Consider the following 22,639-nt stretch of genomic DNA (forward strand, 5'->3'; position numbering starts at 1 on the left):
GGGTTGCCATTTCCTTCTCCAGGGGATCTTCCTGACCCAGGGATCGAACCTGCATCTTCTGGATTGGCAGGCAGATTCTTTCTGCTGAGCCACCAGGGAAGCCCGTTAATGACCATTACTCTTTATTATAATGGTGATCAATCAGCCAAAACTGGTGTCACAGAACCTGGAGCCTTTCTTTTCTACCTCCCGTTACCTTGGAAGGCTTCTTTGGCAATGGCTGTATCTCTTCTACAGCTCCAGCTTTTGTCTTGTGACCCTGACCCATGGGCTCTGAAAATACCCTTTCCTAAAAAAAAAAAAAAAAAAAAAAAAAAAACTCTTTCCTCCCTCTGGCTATCCAGACCTAGGGACAAGTGGTGGCATTTTGCTGTGGCTAATCTCTGGTCATCTCACCATCCTATCGTGGCTTCTGATCTTTTATGTCCCCTATACAATCAGTTTCCAGCATTAAGTTTCGTTTGTTTGAAATACTTACAGAGGCACCTGTTTTCCTGGCTGGGATCTGATTGATACTGACCCATTAGAGGGTTTCATTTGGAACCCTCAAACCATGGGGAATGCACCTGCTCTACACACTCATCTGGTCCATGAGGGACTTTGGTTTGTCCTGAGAAGAATGTTTCACCTGCTGGTTTGAAAGAGACAAGTCATCCTTTTCTGAAGACCCTGCATTTCACTGAAAGTTCTCCATTCATCAGACACCTTGCTGCTTGTCTGCATGGTCCCAGTTGGTCAGGGAGGAGCTTATCAGTGGGAGAACCAAAAGATGTTTATCACTGATGCAGTAGAGAGGAGGGTGTGGTGTTTCTACTGTATGTGTGTTATTACTGATATGTCCAAATTTCAGTTTTTTGGAAGGAAGGCCAGCTTCCCTAAATTGGACTCTGAGATGTTAGTAGGGGTGGCTTGTGAGATTATTTCTGAACAGCAAGCACAGACACAGTTAAGTGAAGATGCCACAGCTCCCTGATGTGCCTCACAGAAAAGAGAATGGACAAGCAATGCTTGTTTTCCAGACGCAGACACTGAGATGAGGATTCATGTGAAAAGGATTTATGAAGACATGTTCCCAGGGGAAACTGTGAAGAGGGTAGGGAAATAGGGATCTCAAGGGAAGGAAAAGAGGCCATGCAGGAATGGGTTACCGAGGACAGTTCCAAGGGAGTTATTGTTGTTCAGTCGCTGAGTCGTGTCCAACTTTTTGTGACCCCATGGACTGCAGCATTTGTGTTCTTACTCTCACATGACTCCTGGAAAAAACCATAGCTTTGACTATATGGACCTTTGTTGGCAGAGCAATGGCTCTGCTTTTTAATACACTGTCTAGGTTTGTCATAGCCTTTATTCCGAGGAGCAAGCATCTTTTAATTTCATGGCTGCAGTCACCATGTACAGTGATTTTGAAGCCCAAGAAAATAAAATCTGTCACTATTTCAACTTTCCCCCCATCTACTTGTCATGAAGTGATGGGAGTGATCTTCACATAATCCTGCAGGGGCAGTTCTGGAGACAGTGTGGTCAGACCTTGGAGCTATCCCTGTAAGTAGGTGAGGGAGCTGGAGTATTTATATCCCCACACTTCCACTCTAGTGTTCTTGCCTGGGAAATCCCATGGACAGAGGAGACTCGAGGGCTACAGTCCGTGGGGTCGCAAAAGAGTCAGACAGGACTCAGCGACTAAACAAAAACAACCTGTCAGTCACTAGTTAAGGGAATTAATTCCCAGACTCTTGGGGTTCTCTGTGTCAACTAAGAGGCAGTCAGTGTGCACGAAAATGGTCACGGGAGCTAGGGCAATCTGGACAGAGCCCTGACAGCAATAACCACTCCTTCCAAGAGCAAAATAGCTCACTCTTTATAGCCCCAATTCAAACCCTCAGCAACAGAACTCTGATTGGTACTGTGTGAGTGAGGTGACCAGCCGTTTCCCAAACAGGTGTGGCTGGGGGATTGCGTAGGGCATTAAATGGCCCATTTGAAGGAAGGCTGAAGGTGGAGCAGGGTTAATAAGACTGAGCTAATGGGAACAGGTGATGTCCCTAGTGCAGAGATGTTCCTTAGCAGATGTCTCCTGGACAGACGCTGTGCACCCAGCATAGTAAAGACAAGACAAAGATAAGAGTGCTCACAGCCTCTTCTTTGAGATAATACTGAGATGGCCATTTTCCAAACTCCCACGTGAATTTTTCAAGGTCAGGGACCACGTCTCATTAGGACTTTATTCACAGATATCTAGCACATAGTCAGTGCTTAGCAAATGTTGGTTGAACTGAACTGATGTTGAGTTCAGCCGTGGGAGAAGTAATGCTACTGACATTTTGCTCCCACACCCACTGCCCGTCTCCTTGATCTCACCCTGTATCTATCCCTTTCAGTCATCTCATCTGACTCCACCAGAATGAGAAGGACCCACCAGTGCATAAAGGAGATGTTAGAGTGGATAGAGATGGATAGAATGTCATGATGTTTGAGTTTCAGTCATAGCCTTGCTCAGCTCTGTATGAAATCAGGGTCTCCACTTCCCCAGCCCAACAAGGGCCTTGCTAAGGCCCTTATTCATGCCGCCATTAGGCAAGACAGTTAATGACATGGTCAAAGGGTCAACACTGGAGTAAGACTGCCAAGGTCAATGCCAGCTCTTCCAATTTCTTGTTTGTCTTTGGTCTAGTTACCTGACCTTTCAATGCTGCAGTTTCTCACAAAAAAACCAGGCATGGTAATGATAGCTCTTCCTCGTGGCCTTTTGTGGGAATTTTATTCCTCAGCCGTAAAAAAGAGCAAAATACTGATACAGGCTGCAACATGGAGGAACTTTGAAAATAGGATGCTAAGTTAAAGAAATCTTGAGTTGAAAGGTCACATACTGTGTGATCCCATTTATGCAAGATGTTCAGAATAGGCAAATCTGTAGAGACAGAAAGTAATTAGTGGTTGTCAGAAGCTAGGGGCAGGGAGAATGGGAAGTGACTGGGTATCTTTTGGAAATGATGAAAATGTGCAGAAATTAGCTAATGTCAATCACTGCATAGCATTGTGAACATTTAAAAACAACTGAACTGTAAAATTTTATATTTTATTGTAGTATGATTGATTTACATGTTCTGTTAGTTTCAGGTATATTGCAAAGTGATTCAGATCTATCTATCTGTATTGGTGTATATCCTTTTCAGATTATTTTCACTTATAGGTTATTACAAAATATTGAGTTCCCTGGGCTTCCCTGGTGGCTCAGTGGGTAAAGAATCTGCCTGCAATGCAGGAGGCCTGGGGTCGATCCCTGGGTTGGGAAGATCCCCTAGAGAAGGGGATCATTGTTGACCATTTGACCATGTCATTAACTGGATTGCCTAATTGTGGCATGAACAAGGGCCTTAGCAAGGCCCCTTGTTGGAGAAGGGAGTGGCTCTCCACTCTAGTATTCTTGCCTAGAGAATTCCGTGGACAAAGGAGCCTCGCAGGCTACAGTCCATGGGTTGAAAGAGTCGGACACAACTGAGCAACTATTACTTTCACTTTCCCTATGCTATACAGTAGCTCCTTGTTTATCTGTTTTATATATACTGATGTGTTTATGTCATTCCCAAATTCCTGATTTATCCCTCCTCAACCCCACTATTCTTTTTGGTATGCATAAGTTTGTTTTCTATGTCTGTGGATCTATGAACTGTACATTTTTAAATAGTGAGTTTTATGGTGTGGGGATTACACCTCAGTTCAAACAAACAAACAGGAATATATGGCTTGTGAAGTCCCTTGCTCACAAGCCAGTACTCGATGAACCATCCTTCCCCTGGATTATTGCAATTAATAAGATGCCTAACTAGTCTTCCTACCCCTCCTGTTGCTCCCCATCAGAGTACTCAGTGGTACATGAGTTCATGTCACTCCTGCTCTCTAAATTCTTTTATGGCTCCTACGGCTCTGAGGAAAAGCCCATCTCTTTACAGTGACCTACAGGAACCTACACCATTGGGGTGCTGGCTTCCTCTCTGATAGTATCTCCTGGGATTCTTCCTGTGGTCTCTCTGCTCTGATCATCCTAGCCTCTCACTGCTCCACAACACATCCTAGGTATGTCCCTACCTCAGGACCTTTGCACTTGCCATTCCCTTTGCCTGGAAAAAAAGTCCCTTAGATATCTGCAGGCTTGCTCTTTTGCCTCCTTCAGGTGATCACTCAAGCATCACCTTCTCAGTGGGACCTTCCCTGACCAGTCAGTGTATTTAAAATAGAAACCCCTAGCTGAGTGCTCCCTATTCACCTGCTCAGATTATTGTAGTACTTACATTTATTGCCAGAATGTCAATAGGGCAGGATTTTTGTGTGTCTTGTTCGCTGCTGTTTCCCCAGCACCTGGCACTGTCAGTACTCAATATTTTTTTGGCTGAAAAAATGAACGTTAGTGCCTACTTTAATTGCTAACAAACTTTCTGAGACTTCTGCTTTTTTTAAATTTTCTTCTCGTGGATGTCTCTTGTAGATTTCAACCTGCCACTGTTTTGAGGCTTCTTTCTTCCTCCCAGCATATTCCTACTGGGTGTTGGTTTTAGAGGTAAACACTGTCCTTGTGGTATAATTATGAAGTTGCTCTAGAAAATAGTTTCATCTCCCTTTGAAGTAAATCCTCCTCTTCTTTAAAAAGGCATCAGAACCCCCTACTGAATTCTTCACCGTAGCGAAATTAGTTTCCTAAAGCTGATGTGGAAGCTAATTTGTGTATTGCTGTCAGTTGGAAGACTTTGAAATTAATTGTCTTCGCTAACCTTGTTGAAATCTAACCATGTTGTGTTTAGTGCATAAAAACATTATCTCCTCGTTGGTGTCTGGGGGGATGTGGGTTCTGCCTTATTCTGTCTCCAGGAAGAGAATGTAATTTGTGTTGATTTCGAAATTAAGATGGAGAACTCAGTGTTTGTGGGAAGAACTCTCAGATTGGGATGCAGATTTCAGAATTTTAATTCTAGAAATATCCCTGAAGTAGACTGACTGTATGGCTTGAGGTCAGGCTATCTTTTCTGAACCTTTTGGAAGGGGTACATCCTGAGATAATTTAAAATTACATAAGTAATAGAGAAATATATTTTAATAAAAAATTAAAATTTAAAACCAAGTCCAAATCCCCTTTGATCATGGCTCTCCCATGTTCTTGAAGTATCCTATATGTTATATGTTTATACTTCTAGATAATTTTCTATGCATCTGTGTACTAATGTGTGTGTGTGCACTCAGTCATGTCCGACTCTTTGTGACCCCATGGACTGTAGCCTGCCAGGCTCCCCTGTCTATGGAATTTTCCAGGCAAGAATACTGGAATGTGTTGCTGTTCCCTCCTCCTGGGTTCCTTCCTGACCCAGGGATCAAATCCACGTCTCTTAAGTCTCCTGCATTGGCAGAAGGATTCTTTACTGTTATACCGCCTGGGAATGTATTAATATGTATAGTATTGTTGTATGAGCATGTGTTATACATAAATATACATACATAAAAATACTGTAAGATTGTAATCACAACTGGCTTATTCAATCCAACAGGTGTCTTAAAATTCTTTTCATGTCAGTCATATATACATTTTATATTTTTGAATAACTTCATGGTATTTCTACTAGTCAGCTCAGGGTATACAACAAAATGTCACAGACTGGGTGGCTTAAACAACAAACATTCATTCCTCACAGTTCTGGGGGCTGGGAGTCCAAGATCAAAGTGCCAAGTGATTTCATTCCTGGTGAAACCCTCTTCTTGGCTCACAGCTAACCTTCTGTCTGTGTCATCACATGGCAGAGACAGAGCAAACTCTGCTGTCTCTTCCTCATACATTAATCTCACCTGGGGTGCCCCCCCCTCATGTCCTCACCTAAACTCAGTTACTTCTCCAAGGACTCACCTCCTAATACCATCACACTGGAGGTTAGGGGCCAACAATGCATGTCAGTAGGCGAGAGGGTGACAAATATTCCCTCCATAACAGTATTGCATCCTGCAGATAGGTCACTACCTACTTAACATTTTCTTTTTTAAAAAATTTACTTATTTATTTTATTTGGCTGACCCAGGTTTTAGTTGTGGCATCTAGGATCTTTGATCTTCCTTGCAGCATGAAAGATCTTTAGTTGCGGCATGTGAACGCTTAGTTACAGCGTGTAGGATCTAGTTTGCTGACCAGGGATTGAACCCTGGCCCCCTGCGCTGGAAGCAGAGAGTCTTAACTACTGGACTACCAGGGTATTCCCTTAGCTATTTTCTTATTGATGAATGTTTAAGCTGGTTTCAGTTTCTCCTTATTGTAAACCTTGCTGTAATAAATATCCTGTTCAGACCTCCTCTCTTAGGTGGATATTGAGAAATAGAATGCTGTATTGTAGTTCTGTTATTCTTAAAGCGAGGAAACTGAACAGGTTAAACTTGAAATCATTTCCAGTATAACTGGGTATAATTGGCATCCTCGGGGCCCAGGATTTGTTCTGTGTCAATTCAAACAGATAACAATCTGACCCCAAAACATAATTAAACACTATTCTGTTTTTACTAGGTTGCCCAGGAAACCCCCAAAGGTAGTGGTGTAGTGGGGAGTGGGCGAGAGTCAAAAGTTAGGAGGACATTCTTTTAATGTCCTTTTAATGTGTGTTTGTTTTCTGGTATTATTTGGATTCTTTTGACTTCAGATAGAAATTGTGTTTATCCTTATGGAGGTTGGCAAACCAGTTTTATTTCCATTCGAATGATAAATTCACACTTAGAGAAGAGGTATGCATAGTTACAAATTAAAAGAAGGGAAAGGATATGAGATTAAAACCCTCCCTCCTGCATCTGTTCCCTAGTTCTCTTGCCAGAGACATGTATTGATTCCAGTCTTTTATATCCTCTTGTCTATGAAAGCAAATTGGCTTAAACATAAATGGTACCATACTGAACATAGTTCGGACGCTTGTCTTTTTCATTTTTTAACTATGGAAAAAATTCAAACATAAACAGAAGTAGGAAGAACAGTATGATAAATCCCTCTGTACTCATCTTTCAGCTGAACAATTACCAGCATATCGCCCATGCTTTTTCAACTATATGATTGTGTCTTGGACCTGATTCCATTTCAGTTTGTGTAAATTTGCCTCATTTATTTTCATGGTTGCTTAGGATTCTATATAAGGGGGTGCTTCCCTGGTGGCTCAGATGGTAAAGAATCTACCCCCAGTGTGGGAGATCTGGATTCGATCCCTGGGTTTAGAGGAGCCTGGTGGGCTACAGCCCATGGGGTCACAAAAAGTCAGACACAACTCCTATAATTCACTTTACCAGTGTCCTGTTGATGTACATTTGTATTGTTTCTGATCTTATGTCACTACAAACAATGCAGCAGTGTGTATTCTTTTACATTCATCTTTGGGCACATACATGAATAGATCGGTAAGAAGTTCCTGGAAGTGAAATTGCTGAGTCAAAGGCATATGCATTTAAAATATTGATATGGAATGCCAAATGGCCGACTAATGGAATTGCATTAATTCTTGCTGTCACTTGTAGTTATGAGAGTGTTCATTTCCCCCCATGCTCATCAACATAATGTAGTATCACATCTTTTATGTTTAAAATACACTCTGGTTATGTCTTCAGCCATGTTTTTCAAACCAAGTAGTGAGATCTGCTTCAGTTCAGTTCAGTTGAATTGCTCAGTCATGTCTGACTCTTTGTGACCCCATGGACTGCAGCATACCAGGCTTCCATGTCCATCACCAACTCCAGAGCTTGCTCAAACTCATGTCCATCGAGTCAATGATGCCATCCAACCATCTCATCCTCTGTCATCCCCTTCTCCTCTTTCCTTCAATATTTCCCAGAGTCAGGGTCTTTTCCAATGAATCAGTTCTTTGTATCAGGTGGCCGAAGTATTGGAGCTTCAACTTTAGCATCAGTCCTTCCAATGAGTATTCAGGACTGATTTCCTTTAGGATGGACTGGTTTGATCTCCTTTCAGTTCAAGGGACTCTCAAGAGTCTTCTCCAACACCATAGTTCAAAAGCATCAATTCCTCAAAGCTCAGCTTTCTTTATAGTCCAACTCTCACATCCATACGTGACTACTGGAAAAACCATAGCTTTGACTAGATGGACCTTTGTCGTCAAAGTAATGTCTTGGAAAGTTAATTTAGTAGATAGAAATCAGCATAGGATAGAATAGCACATAACAGAGAATATTGTTAATGGTAACGTGAAGTGTTGTTTTGTCAAACTTCTTTAGCCATGCATCTGGGTATTTGTGTGTGTATATGAACTGGGTTGTGATGTAAAACATAGTTTTTTTTACCATGGGTCTTGGTCTAAAGAGTTTGAAAAAGATTACTACAGTGATGGCAATTACTTTCTGGACCAATCTTTTATTCTCAACTCTCACTCTAAAATTAAAAAAAAAAACACAAAAATCCCCCAGATCGTCTCTTTCTTGCAGCTCCCCTTTCCCTTTCATCTCTTGTCCTGTCCTTTGAGAAAAATGTACTGATGCAAATTCATTCTCCCTTCTGTCATCTGACCCCACCTAACCTCATGTCAGATGTGAGCTGGTTGGTTTCACCAAAGGGGAGCTATTTACATTCAGAACACATCAGCCTTCCTGGCGAGGAGCCCTCCTGCACAGTACAGGGCATTTAGAATCATTGCCCCCAGACACTAAGTATCAGGAGAACCCTCTTGGTCACTGCAACTTAAAATAATGCCTCTTCTCCACTTTTCTTAGTTCCCCCTAGGAGAGCGTACCATCCCCAGTGGAAAGTCCTGCTGCTGGTTCTGGGGTGATGGAAACAATGGCTAGAGTTCTGCTTGAATAAATTCTCAATCACCTTTGCTTTAAAGTCCTTCCTGGGCTTTCCTGGTTGCTCAGTGGTAAAGAGTCTGCCTGCCAATGCTGGAGACATGGGTTCAATCCCTGATCTGGAAAGATCCCACATGCTGTGCGGAGCAGCTAAGCTCCCGTGTGCCACAACTATTGAGCCTGTGTACTGTAGAGCCCTGGAGCCACAGCTAGTGGAGCCCAGGTGCCCAGAGACCAAGCTCCACAACAAGAGAAGCCACCGCAAGGAGAGGCTTCCTTTGGGCAGAAGCTCTTTGCTGTCTGTGAAGTGATAGTCTGAGGAAATTCTGATGAATTGTTCTGGGCATGTGTATCAGCCAAGGCCGTGTCAGGAACCAGTCAGGAACAGAGGCAGGAGGTCTGCAGGGTATGAAAGGCAAGATTTAAAGAACCTTCAAAAGGTTGTGCAACAACCAGGGGGCTTGAACCAGCTGGAGAAGGTTATAGCTCTCGGTGTTAAGGGATGAGAGGAGGGAAATGTTACCTGGACCTTGAGAGAGAAAGTCGTGGAAGGGCCACCTGACAGGGGCAGGGCCGGATGGCATTTGGCTAAGGTACTTGGCCAACCTATGGCGACCCCACTGGAAGGGTGCATGGAAATAAATACACCAGCTGTCTCTCCTCCCATCCTCTGCCCTCCTACCAAGACCTCCCATTAGCCAACCCTAATGGGCAAGGGAGTCCAATGATGCAGTCTATATCATTCAGCCTCCTGTATGCTTGCTCCTTACAGAGCAGGGTGGACAAGGGTGGAGAGTACTCAGAAGGAGAAACAGGTGACTGGACAGTGATCTATCTTAGGGGACAGCAATGGTGTGGACTTGAGAGGCCGTGGAGTAGAGTGGTTAAGAACATGGGTGCCAGAGGCAACGTCCCCCTTGGCTTAGGTCTTTCCTCTTCTACTTCCTAGATAGTTGCCTCTCTGTGCCTCAAGTTTCCTGATCTATGAAGTAGGAATAATAATGGTGCTCGGTACATAGCATAGTGTGGGCCATTGAATGTATTATACAGCATGTCAAGTACCTAGACTAGTGATTTGTTGTTGTTCAGTTGCTAAGTTGTGTCTGACTCTTTGTGACCCCATGGACTGCAGCACTCCAGGCTTCCCTGTCCTTCCTATCTCCCGGAGTTTGCTCAAACTCATATCCATCAAGTTGGTGATGCCATCCAACCATCTCATCCTCTGTCACCCTCATCTCCTCTTACCTCAATCTTTCCAGCATCAGGATTTTTCCAATGAGTCAGCCCTTCACATCAGGTGGCCAAAGTAGTGATTGACACATGATAAATGCTCAATAATTGCTAGCTCTTATTAGTATTGTCATTGGGACATTGTTCTTCAAGGCGTGTACAGAAATTTAATGGGGAGGAGAAAATAAATAAGACCTCACTTTGAAGGATGGGGCTTTGCAGAAGCAAAAAGAGGTACAATATAATGATAGTGAAATTGGTTCCCTGGTGTGGAAAAGATTTTTTGCTTCTTTTCCATTATGAGGCTTGACCCCAGCTTTGAAATGTTGATTGCTAGTACAAATTGAGTTTATTTTTCTCACTTTCAGCACTGTCATCTTTTTCTTTTTTAAGAAAAATAATCTATAGGCTGATGGAACATATTTGAATGAAGAGATTAAATTAGTTTTCATTTGCTACTTTCAAATGTTTTAATCCCCTGAAGAGAAAGATTAAAACTCTTTACAGAGGGGAGAGGGTGTATCACCTTTTTAAAATTAATGTTGATATTCAGCATTCCAGAATCTTCCTTCATTTCTTGGTGTCAGTGGATAGAATTAGTTTGTTGCCCACATCACCACTGGCCATGGTGAAAGGAGAAGTAGGGGTTGAGGGAGGGCTGAGGATGTTGGAAAGGAAAGTCAAGTAACAAGTCTGCTTTGTAAAGAAAGGCCCAAGGGGGGACTTCCTTGGTGGTCCAGTGGTTGCAAGTCTGCCTGCCAGTGCAGGGGACACAGATTCTATCCCTAGTCCGGGAAGATTCCACATGGCCAGGGGCAACTGAGCCTGTGCGTCACTGGTGAAGCTCAAGTGCTCTAGAGCCTGTGCTCTGCAACAAGAGAATCCACCACGAGTAGCCTGTGCACCACAAAGAAGAGTAGCCCCCACTCAGCCCAACTAGAGAAAGCCTGTCCCGCAATGAAGATGTAGCACAGCCAAAAGTTTAAAAATTAAGAAAAAATAAATAAAGGCATGAGGGAAGGAAAGGGATACAAGGAAGGTGTGCAAAGCACATCTTAACAAAGGAACCAGCCATGTTGTGAGAATAAATCTTTAGATTGCTATCTTTAGATTGCTGTTGTTATCATTTTAGGTTAAGTGCCACAGGCATATTAAAAGTGGAAGGGAACCGCTGAAAGAATAGAAAGAAACTATAACTTTCCTATTAGCAGTGGGGAAAATAGTAGGCAGGAGAGGCAGAGGGAGGACCATGCAAAATGCAGGGTCAACAGAAAGCACAAAATAAGATGGTAGAGCAAGATTCAGATATCTCAGTAATTGCAACAGAAACAGACTCACAGACCTCAAGAATGAATTTATGGTTACAGGGTGAAGGGTGAGGGGAAGGGACAGTGAGGGAGTTTGGGATCTACCTGTACGCACTACTACATTTAAAATGGATAACCAGCAAGGACCTACTGTATAGCACAGGGAACTCGGCTCAATGTCATGTGGCAGCCTGGATGGGAGGGGAATTTGAGGGGGATTGGATACATCTGTATGTATGGCTGGGTCCCTTTGCTGTGCACTTGAAACTATCATAATATTGTTAATAGGCTATATTCCAATATAACATAAAAAGTTTAAATTAAAAAATCTCAGTAATTATAATAAATATAGATGGTCTGAACTTACTAGCTAAAAGACTGAGCTCAGAGAATTCCATGGTGGTCCAGTAGTTAGCACTTGGTGCTTTCGCAGCTGTTGCTCAGGTTCAATCCTTGGTCAGGAAACTAAGATCCTGCAAGCCACTCAGCACAGCCAAAAAAAAGATGAAAAAAACAGAGAGAGATCAAGATGGAGAGTATGGGGGCAGGGTAGTGGTAATCCAGTATATCTAACACATAAAAACAGAGAAGAGTTGAAATATGTTTTTCCCCCCAGGAGTGGATTATAATCGTGTCTAACATCTTTTATCACTACTTGCATTTCCCACTTTCTCTAGAGACTTCATAAGCAAGGGTTTGAATTAAATGGGCTAGGGAGAAATCAGGAGTGGCAGAGAATAGAAATGAGGGGGTATCTATTGAGTCAGGTCTGTGCTGCATGGTTTTGAAAGGGAACAAACTCAGTTTAGGATAGAAATGTACATTCTCATATAGCCTATTTGTCAAATGCTCAGACTATGGTGTCAGACAGACCTGGACTTGAATTCCAATTCATTTAGTTAGTCATTCATTCACTCATTTAACTAATATTTATTGAATATCTTCTATGTGCTAAGTAATTTGCTGGGAGATTGCTTTAATCTCTCCGTGACTTAGGTTCCTCATTGTATCAAGTTATCTGTTCCTACAAGAATGTTATTTAAGAAACAATCACAAAACCCCAGGGGCACCTAACAGTAAGCATTTATTACTGCTCACTAGTCTGTGGGGAGCCTGGGTGGAAATCCAATCAGGGCAGGGCCTGGCTAGTTTTTCTGTGCTATCTTAGGGGCTGAGGGTCTCAGGGAGCTGACTGGTCAAGACGAGCCTAGGTGTCTCATCTTCCAGCAGGACACTCTGGGCTTCTTCTTGGGCAGGTGTTCAAGAGAGGAAGCAGAAATTGCAAGGCCCTCTGAACTCTAGGCTCTTGACATCCTATTGGACAAAGCAAGACACAAGCCAACCTGATTCCAGGAGTAGAGAAATTGATTCCATCTCTTAAAGGACAGAGCTGCAAAATCTCACTGCACTGTGAAGTCATATTGCAAGGACTGTGGGTATAAGGAAGGAAGAATTAGGGTCATTTTTTTTTTTTTTCTTGCAGCCATCTTGTTATGCTAAGATAATATTAGCACCTACTTCTTAGAGTTACTGTGAGAATTTGGTGAGATCATGCATACAAAGCAGTGATTCTGAGCCAGGCTTGCAGGAAGTGCTCAGCAAATAATAGCCATTTCTGCTGCTGTTGTTGTGGGAATAATTAAGGTTATTATTATTATTGATCTGAGTCCTCCTCATCCCTGGGCATCTGCTCAGTGCAGTTCAGAGGTTCAGATCCCCTAGCCGAGCTTTGCTCCTGCATGCCTGATTGCTTTTCCTCTTAATAAAGGAGCAAGTCAGTTGATGGAAAACTTCCTTGATTTTTCGAACACAGGTGCCACTGTGCGTTAGCATCCTTTGGCCATTAGCTGTCAAGGCAGCCAGGGCAGAGATCTATTTAAAGAACAAGTAGGTGCATTTGCTTTTTGCCATCAAAGCTGTGCCAGGGAAAGAGACACATCTGAAACAGGGGCAGGAGGGTCCTGATATGAGACAGACCTTAGTTTGCCATCTGCATTTACTTAAGAAAGTGGAATTAATTGTTTAGTGAGGTTTGGTCTCCTCATGTTAATTAATGATGATGCAGCCAAATATTAATGGTTTGTTATTTGTTTTTGTTTTTTTTTTGCAAAGGAGGGATATTGAGCCCTGAGTTAGAAATGCCTCACAGGTTGCATTTTTGATAAATTCTATAGTCCTGCTCACAATGCCTCAGCAGGCTGGGTGCTCCTAGTTGAGCTATGAGAATAGGGATTACTGAGTCTTGGTTTTGTTGGGGCTCTTGTATATTGCCAAGCAAAGAATGGCCAAGATGCTTTTTACCATGTGGGATACCATGTGGGATAAACCTCAACGTGATGTTATGGGCCTAACATCAGCCTCCTTTCCAAATGGTAGGCACCAGCATCTGCAAAAAAAAAATAACCTACATTTAGGGAGAAGAGCAGAACAAATTTATCGATAGGAATCTCCACAAATTTTAATTTTTTTATAAGAAGGGAAACACCTTCTTTTGAGTTCCACCCCAAGACAGAAGAGCCAGAGATGAAATGTGTTTGTGATTCATCAGAAAACAGACAGATTTTATTTCTCTTATTTTTAGAAGTAGCTGTCTAGGTACTGGGCTCTGTCGAATGAGAGAGGGATTATATTTGGAAATCCTAATTGTGGAGAAGCTTTCTTTAAAAAGCAGCCTAATGCCAAACTGGCTCCCACTGATGCTTCTTTGGTTGTTTCTTTTTTCTCTTTAATCCTTCTGACACTCTGAAAGTAGTTCACACATAGAATTAAAAGAATCCATTTTGTCCATCCTTGATATTTACTTGACTTTGTAGTCCCTCTCTAGAAGCCCCAATCTCATCCTCTGGCCCTCACTTGGAAGAGTGGTGTCAGGAAAAATTATAAATTTAATTTTTTAGTTGGAATACTCAACTCAAATAGGCTAAAGCAAAAACAAAACAAAATCCAAAAGCAGAAAGCAAGAAAGGAGTATATTGGCTTACATTATGGACAAATGTAGAAGCTTCAGACATTGCTGGTTCCAGGCGCTCAAATAATGGCACCAGTTTCTTACATCACTCTGTTTTGCGTAGACTTCAGTCTCAGGCTGGAGCGAAGCAAAAATGCCCCTCAGCAGCTCTAGATTTATATTCTACCAGCTTAGCAATCCAGTGTAAAAGTATGCCTTCTTCCTAAGAGCACTAGCAAGGTTTCAGATGGGGATCTCATTGGTTTGCATCGAGTCCCATGCCCTTCTCTGGACCAAACACTGGCTATTGTGGCCAATCCAGTAGAAAGATTGGTCGGGCTTATTATGCAGGGCCCAACCTCTGGAGTAGAGGGAGGCATCAGTTTCACCCAGACCTCATGGACAGACTACAGGGGAGAAGTGATTTACCTGAAAGGCAGTCAGGAGCAGGGAAATGTGTGCTGCTCGGGCAAAGGTAACAGGTGATTTCCGGGATAATGTGCTAGTCTGCGTCCTTTAGGAAGCAGACACCGAGGTGGGATTAAATACCCAGGATTTAATTAGGGGAAACACCTGGGGGGCGGGGAATAGCAAGGGAGCTGGGAAGGCTTGGCGAGCCATCAGTCTCTGAGTGAAGGGGAGAGAGAAGGAAGATCCAGTAGGAGTGTCCTGGACTTCCAGGCATTGCAAGAAAGTTTCAGCAAGGTGTTAGGAGTCCTCTCCTGACGGTCTCTGGCAGAGAAGTCCCATCTCTCCCCGATTAGGCCTGTTTTAGCATTCCTGCTGCATTCAGTTACTGGCTGGGAACAGCCCATGGGAAGCGTGGCCTCGTTTGCACCAATGGTTTTGAGAGCACAGCAGCTGGGGCCCTCAGTCAATTAAGCTTCCTGTAGCCGGAGCTTTGTAAGGCACGTTCTCATGGCTGTCACAGATAATAACTCATATTTGTAAAATATATCATAGATTAAAAGGTGCTATAATAGGTCTTAGCTTAATTAATGCCCATGATACAGATAATGATCATCATCACCTTTTCCCGTTTTACAGATGGGGACGGTAAGACAGAAGAGGTCATGATTTGTCCAAGCCCCTAGTCAGTGAAGAGCTGGACTCAGATGCTGACCTGCCTCCCTACCTATCATCCCCCGTCTGCACTCCTGTTGAACAGCATACCCCAAACTCATGTCCACCTGGAACCTTATTTTGAAATAGAGTCTTTGCAGATAGAATTAGCTAGGTTAAGACTGGCCATGGGGATTGGGGTGGACTCTAAATCTGATGTGATTGGTATCCTGGTAAGAAGAGACAGGAGAAGCCCACGTGGTGACAGGTAGGAATCGGAGCGATGCGGCCGCAAGTCAAGGATTGCCAAAGATAGTCAGCAGCCACCGGAAGGGAGGGGAGAGGCATGGACAGGTCCTTCTCTACAGCCTTCAAGAGGCTGCTGCTGCTGCTGCTAAGTCACTTCAGTCGTGTCCGACTCTGTGTGACCCCAGAGACGGCAGCCTGCCAGGCTCCTCTGTCCCTGGGATTCTCCAGGCAAGAACACTGGAGTGGGTTGCCATTTCCTTCTCCAGTGCATGAGAGTGAAAAGTGAAGTGAAGTCACTCAGTCGTGTCCAACTCTTCGCAACCCCATAGACTGCAGCTCACCAGGCTCCTCCGTCCTTGGGATTTTCCAGGCAAGAGTACTGGAGTGGGGTGCCATTGCCTTCTCCACTTCAAGAGACAGCATGGCCTTATTGGCACCAGGGTTAGGACTTCCAGCCTCCAGAACTGTGAGAGAATAAATCTGTTGTTTTAGCGATCCAGTTGGTGGTAATTTGTTACAGTGACCGTAGGACACTGACATATCCTCTTAAAAGAACCTGTCACCTCTCTGATTTTCCTTTCTGTTTGTGCTGTGTTACTCTGCCCCCACCCAGCCCCATGGGCAGTGCTGATTAGATAAATCCAAAGCCACAGAGTCTGGCAAAGCAAATATACTCCAACTAAAAATCCAGTGATTAAGACTCCACAGTTCCACTGCAGGGAGCATAGGTTTGATCCCTGGTCAGAGAACAAAGATCCCATATGCCGTGTGGTGCAGCCAAAAATAAATAAATAAAGAATCTTAATAATAAATAAATTGCACATTAAATTCCACCTCCCCCCTACAAACAAAGAAACAAACCCGAAGTCACAGAGTCTGTGGTTAGTGAGTGAAAGTCGCTCAGTCGTGTCCAACTCTTTGAGACCCTATGGACTATACATGGAATTCTCCAGGCCAGAATACTGGCATGGGCAGCTATTCCCTTCTCCAGGGGATCTTCCTAACCCAGGGATTGAACCCAGGTCTCCTGCATGACAGGCAGATTCTTTACCAGTTGAGCTACTGGGGAAGCCCCAAAGCTCCAGAGTCTGTGATTAGTTAGTTAGAAATACTGGATCAAGAAGATTTGGGTTGTATGCAAGTCTAAGGATGGCGTCTGAAAAAGAGACATAGTCATGTTGACATCATATGTCCCCTGATGGGACGTGTTGAGAAGGGATTCCTGCTGGAAGTTCATAACTCCAGTCTCATCATGAGAATCATCAAACAAACCCAGATTGGGGAGATGTTATGCAAAACATCTGACCAGTACTCATCAGGTGTTTATGTCATGGAAGAAGGAAAGACTGAGAAATTCACAGTTTGGACAAGGAGACTAAGAGATGAGATGACTAAATGCAATGTTGGATCCTAAAACAACCAAAAAAAGACATTGGTAAAATCCATAAAAAGTCAGTTAGTATTGTACCAATGTTAATTTCGTAGTTTTGACAAATGTACCATGTAATGTAAGATGTTAATGTTAGGAAAAGATACATGAAGGGTTTGTGGGGACTCACAGTTCTTCTGTAAATCTGAAATCATTGCAAAATAAAAAGACTTATTTACGAAAATAAATCTCCATACATTTGAAAGGGAATAACACTGATGTTTCGCTTCCCAGGTGGTGCTAAGTGGTAAAGAATTCGCCTGCCAATGCAAGAGATGCAAGAGACGTGGGTTCTATCCCTGGGTCAGGAAGATCCCTTGGAGTAGGAAATGGCAACCCATTCCAGTATTCTTGCCTGGAAAATCCCATGGAGAGAGGAGCCTGGTAGGCTATAATCCACAGGGCCACAGAGAGTTGGACATGATTGAGTGACTAAGCACACAGCACACAATACTGACGTTTAGTGGTGATTTTTACAGCCTTCAGACTGAACAGGCATTCTTTGAACACTTGCTGTTTGCTGAGCTTTTCAATGGGTTCTTTCATATGTTTCAGTTCCCTTGTGGTCCTTATAAACATCTAGGAAGGTAGATAAACTTGCCCCCATTTTACAGGTGAGAATGGAGAGGCTCAGAATTACCTCTCCCTTTCCCTGCAATGAATTGCAGCAGTATCAGGGTGGGCTGATGAGGAGAAATGATTTTGTGCTTTGATGCCCCTCGAGGTTGACTTGAGAATGACACATAAATTTTTATGAAAAGTATCCTCTGGAAATTACGTGATTTCCCCCTAAAAACCAGCAGGCATTTTCAAAATGCAGCCAGATTCGTGTTCCCTGTGGCGCTCACTCTCTCTCACTTGCGCGTGCTCGCTCTCTCTCTCTCTCTCTCTCTCCCTCTCTCTCTCTCTCTCTCTCTCTCTGTTTCCTGTGCTAGAAAGGGCTGGCATGAGGTTCCTGGGTTTGCTGCCTGAGTGAGCAGGAATGTCCCACGTGATTGCAGCTTTAGAAGCATCAGCCCTGAGGCAGGAGACTTTCAGCTGGCCTCCCCCACAACCATCACTCCCCTTCTTTCCTCCAAGCCTCCTCCTCCATGTGGGACCCTGGGTGGATGGGTGGCCTGTATTTCTTTCTGCTCAGTGTCTTTGCAGTTTCCTGAGCATGGTGATGATGGTAGTAGACTCAGTGAGCTTTTGGCATCCAGCCCAGAGAAGTTTTATCTAGGAAACTTTTTATCAAGCAACTTTTATCTAGGAAATAAATGGCTGGCAAAAATGATGCCCCCAATCGTTTTTTCATTCAGCTATTTATTTAGTATTTATCTTGTTAGGTACATAAGACAGATGTAGTCCCCTGTCCTCAAGGAACAGATATCTGGATGCAGCCAGCAACTCTGGCCTTGGTCTTGCCAGGTGATGATGATCTAGCCTATGTCCTTCTAAACTTGTCCACAGAGAACAGCATCTGGAAGACATGGGGCTTCTTGCAGAATCCCTTTCACCACTGACAAATTCTAGTTATGATAACTAAGCCTGAAACTTAGGCTGGTTAGATGTCCGTCTCCCCCATGTTTTGGATCACAATGGATATCCAAATGGAGACAGGCTGTTGTCGTGGCCAGATATTTGCAATGGGCACAGAGAAAAGGAGTGTCCAACCCTGTTGGGAGGAGTTGGGGAGGCTCCTGGAGAGGGCAGTTCCGGGGTCTTCCATGTTGGCTCAACACAAATACGGTAGTTAAGGGCAAGGGCTCTGATGTCAGACAGAAGTGAGCTGAGTCCCTGCTTGACTGCTTGCTAATGTGTGAGTTTGAACAAATATATTAGCTTCTCTGAGCCTCAGTCTTCTCATCTGAAAAAGGGAGATCAATCCTAGGACTTATTTTCCAGGGTTGCTATAATCATTAAACAGTATCCTGCAAATGAAGAACTTAGCTAAAATCTTAGGAAATTGCTATTATCCTCCTTCATAAATTCTCGGCGGGGGGGGACTACTGGGGATCAGAAAAGAGGAACTATCAGAGAGGTCTCCCTAGAGGAAGTGATCTTTGAGTCTGTAAGCTTGGCAAGAGCAAGGATGGTAACACTTTTGCATCCTTCTATATCCCTAGCATCTGGCAATCAAGTTGGCTCTCAGCATGTTTGTTGAGTGAGTAAATGAATGACTGGCCAGAACTTTGAACGAGGGATATAAGGTGCACAAAGAAGGATTTTTCCAGCATTTCTGTCTTCCCAGGAACCGTAGTAATTAATGGGGTAGCTCAGTTGGTAAAGAATCTGCCTGCAATGCAGGAGACCCCGGTTTGATTCCTGTCAGGAAGATCCACTGGAGAAGGGATAGGCTAACTACCCCAGTATTCTTCAGCTTCCCTGGTGGCTCAGCTGGTAAAGAATCTGCTGCCATGTGGGAGACCTGGGTTCGACCCCTGGGTTGGGAAGATCCCCTAGAGAAGGGAATGGCTACCCACTCCAGTATTCTGGCCTGGAGAAGTCCACGGACTGTATAGTCCATGGGGTTGCAAAGAGTCGGACATGACTGAGTGACTTTCACTTTCAAGCCATATATACCATTTTGTACGTTTTAAAAATTAAAAAAAATTTTTTTGGTCATGCTATGTGGCATGTGGGATCTACTTCGCTGACCAGGGATTGAACCTGTGCCCCTTGCATTGGGAGCATGGAGTCTTAACCACTGTACTACCAGAGAAGTGCCTTGTGTTTGTTTGTTTTTTTTTTAATATGAAGACTATATCTTTTGGGGGTTATACCAAAACTATCAGTGTGGGACTGCTTCACCTCCCCTGGTATGAAATATTTTTGTTGCTGTTGTTCAGTTGCTAAGTTGTGTCCAACTCTTTGTGACCCTATGGACAGCAAGCACTCCAGGCCCTTCTGTCCTCCACTACTTCCCAGAGTCTGCTCAGATTCATGTCCATTGTGTCAGTGATGCTATCTAACCATCTCATCTTCTACCACCCCCTTCTCCTTTTGTCTTCACTCTTTCCCAGCATCAGGGTCTTTTCCAATGAGTCAGCTCTTCTCATACATACCACAGTTTATTTAAACGACCGCCCTACTATTGGATATTTAGGTTGTTTCCAATTTGTCATCATGATAAACATTGTCATGATGATAGTCTCTGTTATTGTTCAGTCACTAAGTTGTGTCAAACTCTTTGCGACCCCATGGACTGCAGCACACCCGGTTTCTCTGTCCTTCATCTCCCAGAGTTCACTCAAACTCATGTCCATTGAGTTGATGATGCCATCCAACCATCTCATCCTCTGTCATCCCCTTCTCCTCCTGCCCTCAATCTTTCCGAGCATCAGGGTCTTTTCCAGTGAGTCAGCTCTTCATATCAGGTGGCCAAAGTATCGGGGCTTCAGCATCTCTGTAATCTCTGTACATTCATCTATTTGTTTATTTAGGTTAAATTCTTTAAGAGACTCTCAGGGGTCAAAATGGTAGGTGCATATAATTTTTAAGGTTTTGGACACTTTAGTGCTAGATCACCCTCCAGGAAGGCTGTATCAATGTACATTGCTGGGTACCAGTCGGCTAATCTGATCGCCAGCCTGCTTCCTGAAAAACGGCCTCTCACCATTTCCACAGCACTTTTCACTGCCTTGCCTGCTTGGCCAAATGGGATTGCTGGAGAGAACCAGCCTCTTCCTTTTGCAAGCCTTCCGGATATCTGTCGTGTCATGTTAGGATTACGTAAGTGTGATCTTGAGAAATTTCCTTGGAGGAGAGATGCTCCCAGATGTTGGAGCAAGTACTGGGGAGGGGAGGGAGGGACAGTTGGGGCACTGGGAGGTTAGTCACGTGGCATGCCCCCCTTCCCACCCGTCCGCTTCCCTTGACTCCCGTGGAGGTAACCTTGTTCAACCTCTTTCCACCGCACACACAGAACAGAAACAAGCGTCCTGTCTGTAGCATGCATCCTGCGGCTCTTTTATAGGCTTGTCATATACTGTTTTGTAATTTGGGGGACACTTTTCTGTCTCTCCATCTGGCCTGTAGCATGAAAGGGTAGAATCTTACTCCTTTCAGTATCCCCAGTATCTGGCAGAAGGTAATGATAAAACAAAAAATAAGATGAGGATAATAATAACAATAGCAACAACTAATGTGCTGAGCATTTGCTATGTGCCAGGGGCTTCCCTGGTGGCTCAGTGGTAAAGAATCTGTCTGCAACGCAGGAGACACAGGAGACCTGGGTTTGATCCCTGGGTTGGGAAGATCCCCTGGAGAAGGAAATGGCAACCCACTCCAGTATTCTTGCCTGGGAGAATTCCCTTGGACAGAAGAGCCTGACAGGCTACAGTCCATGGGGTCACAAAGAGTTGGACAAGACTGAACGACTATCATATCATATCAGGAGCTTCCCAGGTGACTCAGCTGGTAAAGAATCTACCTGCAATACAGGAGAGCCAGGTTCGATCCCTGGGTCAGGAAGATCCCCTGGAGGAGAGCATGGCAACCCACTCTAGTATTCTTGCCTGGAGAATTCCATGGGCAGAGGGGCCTGATGGGCTGCAGTCCATGGGGTCACAGAGTTGGACACAACTGAGTGACTAACACTTTCAGGCACTTCACAGACTATATCAAGCCACATATTTTTTCTCATTGAATTATTCCTTTAGACATATGCTGTAGGTATTAGTATTGTCCCATTTTACAGATGAGGATGCTAAGGCTCAGAGAGATGAAGTGACTTGCTCAAGGTCACACAGCCAGTGAGTGGAAGAGGTGGGACCCAAGACCAATTCCCTTTCAGTCATTCTTCTAGGTGCTTGGTGAGTATCTGAGTCACTTCATGAGGAGCCAACTTTCCCTTTGAGTATGTGTGTCCTCAGTTGTGTCTGACTCTTTGCAACCCCATGGACTGTAGTCTGCCGGGCTCCTCTGTCCTTGGGATTTTCCAGGCAAGAATACTGGAGTGGGTTGCCATTTCCTACTCCAAACTTTCCGTTTGCTTCCTCCCTGATACTGGCTGATGAATGGAAGATACCAACAGATATCTGTTCTCAGCAGAAGTGAGGAATCTGGTTTATTTATTTTAAGAGGAAAGCCAGACCAGGGTTTGAGAGGATATTCTTGGAGGTGTGCTTTGAAAGACCTAACAGGCTACAGTTCTGCCTCTCCTGACCTCCCCACTTTCAATCAGAGTGCCTGGGATCCTTCCATTATGGATTCATTCTTTAAAAAAACAACAACAACAACAAAAAAAGAAACCCCGGAGCTTAAAGCTTCTTGTGAAAATGTGGATTCTCCCAGCAAATGTCAGTCCCCTCCATCCCTCATGCCTTAGTGGGCGTCAGGACAGCTGAGCTTCTTTCTCAAGCTGCTCTTCCTCACTCAGCTCTTCTTTCCACTTGTCCAAATTTAAGCAGCGTAAAATCTCATTCCTCGGGCGAGTTTCCTGGCCTCTCCTAGCTCTGGTCTCCCCTGCAGCCAGCAACTCTGTATTGATCATCTTGGATGATGATCTAGCACATGTCCTTCTAAAATTGTTCAAAGCTAGCTGTATCTTGAAGACATAGGTAGGGCCCCTTGCAGAATCCCATGACCTACTGTCATATGCCATTTACAACTATATGTGCAATTTCAGGT

The 22,639-nt window shown here is 43.9% G+C and overlaps 1 protein-coding gene across 1 annotated transcript in view; it reads left to right on the forward strand.

The window, feature by feature from the left end:
- The window catches only part of RPH3A (rabphilin 3A), a 265,679-nt gene that overhangs the window by 141,373 nt on the left and 101,667 nt on the right, over window positions 1-22,639 (forward strand). The gene's annotated exons all lie outside the window — the stretch shown is intronic.

The sequence above is a fragment of the Cervus elaphus genome, chromosome 5 (assembly GCF_910594005.1).
Source record: "Cervus elaphus chromosome 5, mCerEla1.1, whole genome shotgun sequence".
In the NCBI taxonomy this organism is placed as follows: domain Eukaryota; kingdom Metazoa; phylum Chordata; class Mammalia; order Artiodactyla; family Cervidae; genus Cervus; species Cervus elaphus.